The sequence below is a fragment of the Oncorhynchus masou genome, unplaced genomic scaffold, assembly GCF_036934945.1.
Source record: "Oncorhynchus masou masou isolate Uvic2021 unplaced genomic scaffold, UVic_Omas_1.1 unplaced_scaffold_5939, whole genome shotgun sequence".
NCBI lineage: Eukaryota > Metazoa > Chordata > Actinopteri > Salmoniformes > Salmonidae > Oncorhynchus > Oncorhynchus masou.
Genome location: NW_027012363.1, coordinates 5,001 through 8,901, shown reverse-complemented (window position 1 = coordinate 8,901; position 3,901 = coordinate 5,001). Strand labels below are relative to the sequence as shown.

General features: G+C 43.3%; 1 pseudogene; it reads left to right on the top strand.

The window, feature by feature from the left end:
• The first annotated feature begins 604 nt into the window (after positions 1–604).
• LOC135536308 (proteasome activator complex subunit 2-like) overlaps positions 605–3,901 on the top strand; it is an 8,289-nt pseudogene continuing 4,992 nt past the window's right edge.

Below are 3,901 nucleotides of genomic sequence, written 5' to 3'. Positions count from 1 at the left end.
TGTGGCAAGTTGGATAGTTCTTCCACAGCTGCTGCTATGCATGTGTGGCAAGTTGGATAGTTCTTCCACAGCTGCTGCTATGCATGTGTGGCAAGTTGGGTACTTTTTCCACAGCTGATGTTATGCATGTGTGGCAAGTTGGGTACTTTTTCCACAGCTGCTGTTATGCATGTGTGGCTTATCAGTCAACGTGAAAGGTGAAGTGAGGACGCACACGGTCCCTCCTTGGAAAATAGAATAAGGCTCGATGCTTCCATCTGGTGGTCAATGATAATCAGTGAGTTTGAGAGAAAACTGTGGCATATTATCGTGGAACTTTTACGCAAAATATCAATATGACCCATGTGTTATTTAGTTAGACTGGTGAAATTAAAGGTGGCCTGACATTACCTTTTCCTCAGTGAAAAAGCTTTTATGCTGTATGGATAGTTTAGAACCCTGGTCTTCAAATACACTGTATTTGAAACGGTTTAATTCAACAATATGTACTCAATATCAAGTTATTTCATTTTGGAGGAATACATTCTTTCGAGTGGGTGTGGCTTGACCCCAGGTTTTGAATATAATCCTTTGAAATCGAAAGTAGGAAAGTTTGAGAAATAGAGACGTGTCCAACGACTGACCTTTTACTTTATTTAGCAATACCGTTCGCTCAAAATGTCGAAATCGTCTGTAATGAAAAATAAAACGCGTGAACGCAGTAAAGGTAAGCACTAACTCATGCACATGTTGTTAATAAATGTTAGGCGTTAATTTGGATTTTTTTTAAATTTATTTTACATCCTTATGTTCCCCTTTAACTTTGTTCAAATGATTTCATAAGAGCACATAGGTTACAACTATGTTTCCTGCGAGCAAAGATACATTGTTCCATTTTGGTCTGTTACGCACAATTTGTTTGTTAGGAATTGTAAAAATCCATGTCATGCTTCCAGACAAGAGCGAAAGCAAAAAACAACCTGGCTTAACGGTTTCACTGGGCCACGTTCAGCAGGGTTGAACTGTTTGGGACGTTCAGATATAAATAGTTCATGTAGAACACGGACTCGCATTGTCTCGATTCATGGCATGTATGTACAGACTCTGCAACGTTCGAGAAAGTTTGGTAACTGAACATGGCCCAGGGGTGTATTCATTACGAACCAAACGGAAGCAAACGGAGGGATCTACCTTAAATTTGTCCAATAGAAATTCTCGTTTGCAGCCGACTGGAACGCAACCTTTTGTATAGTTATGTGTGCAATGGCTAATTTACAACAGATTACACAATTATTACACAATACATCCTAGTCTAACATTGATCCAGCTTGTGAGTTCAAGATGTTTTACAGTAAAAGTTTAGTAAACACATTTTTCCAAATGTTACACCACTTACACACCTTTATTTTCATCCCTTTGCCTTTAGGTGGAGAACTTCCACCAGTCTCTGTATCAACAGGTTAGTCACGTGTTTGCCTTATTGTGTTAACAACACATGTGTGCTGGTGCGATGGCATTGCCATTTGAAATGGGGCGGCAGGGTTGCCTAGTGGTTAGAGGGTTGAACTAGTAACCGAAAAGGTTGCAAGTTCAAATCCCAGAGCTGACAAGGTACAAATCTGTCATTCTTAACCCAGCTAGGCCATCATTGAAAATAAGAATTTGTTCTTAACTGACTTGCCTGGTTAAATAAAGGTAAAATAGAAAGGGGGGCATGCTGTTCCTGGGCGTGTTGGTACCTACCAAGTTCTGTTTTTTGTTCAGGCAGATAATCTGTTTTCCAACTACATCCCATTGAAGATCTCTCAGCTGGACAACCTGCTGAAGGTAAGTAGGCCTCATTGATTAGTTCATGTGTCACGGTCTGTTCCTTCCTACATTGTGAAATTGACCTTCCGTTCATCCTTCATCTCTCCTCCTCCCTTCCATCTCTCTCCCCTCCCTCCACCCTCTCTCCCCCTCCACCCTCTACCTCCCTTCCTCTCATCTATCTCCCCCTCCCTCCACCCTCTCTCCCTCTACATCCCTCTACCTCCCTCTCCCGTCTTCTCATCTATCTCCCTCCACCCTCTACCTCCCTTCCTCTCATCTATCCTCCCTCCCTCCACCCTCTACCTCCCTTCCTCTCATCTATCCCTCCATCCTCTACCTCCCTTCCTCTCATCTATCACCCTCCCTCCACCCTCTACCTCCCTCCCTCTCATCTATCCCTCTACCCTCTACCTCCCTCCCTCTCATCTATCCCTCCACCCTCTACCTCCCTTCCTCTCATCTATCCCCCTCCCTCCACCCTCTACCTCCCTTCCTCTCATCTATCCCTCCACCCTCTCCCTCCCTCCCTCTCATCTGTCTCTCCCATGTCTCTTCCAGGAGGATGATCTCAACCTCCCAGACCTGTCCACTCTCCAAGCCCTCCTGGTACATCCCCATACCAGACCCTCCTACTGCGGAGGATGAGGGTGACTGACTATCATGCTCTTCTAACCAGATACATGTGTTGCATCCCAAATGGCACCCTGTGCACTACCCTGCTAAGGTCCTGGTCAAAAGTGAGTACACTCTATAGGTAGTAGGGAAATGCTGACCATATATGAATCAACATGATTTAATAACTTGACTGAGACCTCTTGGCTCCCTTGGTGGACATCTTGTCCTCACATCATGGCTCTCCCTGCTCTCTTATGTGAATATCTTTTACTCAGTTCCGCAACAGAGTGGGGCGTCTCCAGTTGGTTTTTGGCTGCAGACTGACTGAAAGATGGCTATAACAATAGACTGACTGACTGAAGGATGGCTATGACAATAGACTGACTGACTGATAGCTATGACAATAGACTGACTGACTGACTGATGGCTATGACAATAGACTGACTGACTGACTGACTGATGGTTATGCAATGACTGACTGATTGACTGATGGCTATGACAATAGACTGACTGACTGACTGATGGCTATGACAATAGACTGACTGACTGACTGATGGTTATGACAATAGACTGACTGACTGACTGATGGCTATGACAATAGACTGACTGACTGACTGATGGCTATGACAATAGACTGACTGATGGCTATGACAATAGACAGACTGACTGACGACTAGAGAATGACTGATTTTCCTCCCTCCAGGAAATGGAGACTGACAAGAATGATGACGAGAAGAAGAAGAAGAAGAAAGGTGAGAGACAGTGGTCAGAGTCATGGCTGTCAACGTGTGGCTGTTGTTCCCTAGCTTAAGACCAACTATTTAAAACAGCCCCATTCCAAGTAGTGTGTTGATTCAGTTCATGTCGTTCCTGTTGTGTCTTTCAGCTCCAAGCTGTGGCCTTATCAAAGGGAATGAGAAGATTGTGAAGCTGCTGGACAGAGTGAAACCAGAGATCCTATCATTGAGAGAGACCATCATTACAGTAAGAACAAACAGAGATACTATCACTGAGAGAGACCATCATTACAGTAAGAATAACCAGAGATACGATCACTGAGAGAGACCATCATTACAGTAAGAATAACCAGAGATACTATCACTGAGAGAGACCATCATTACAGTAAGAATAACCAGAGATACTATCACCGAGGGAGACCATCATTACAGTAAGAATAACCAGAGATACTATCACTGAGAGAGACCATCATTACAGTAAGAATAACCAGAGATACTATCATTGAGAGAGACCATCATTACAGTAAGAATAACCAGAGATACGATCATTGAGAGAGACCATCATTACAGTAAGAATAACCAGAGATACGATCACTGAGAGAGACCATCATTACAGTAAGAATAACCAGAGATACTATCACTGAGAGAGACCATCATTACAGTAAGAATAACCAGAGATACTATCACTGAGGGAGACCATCATTATAGTAAGAATAACCAGAGATACTATCACTGAGAGAGACCATCATTACAGTAAG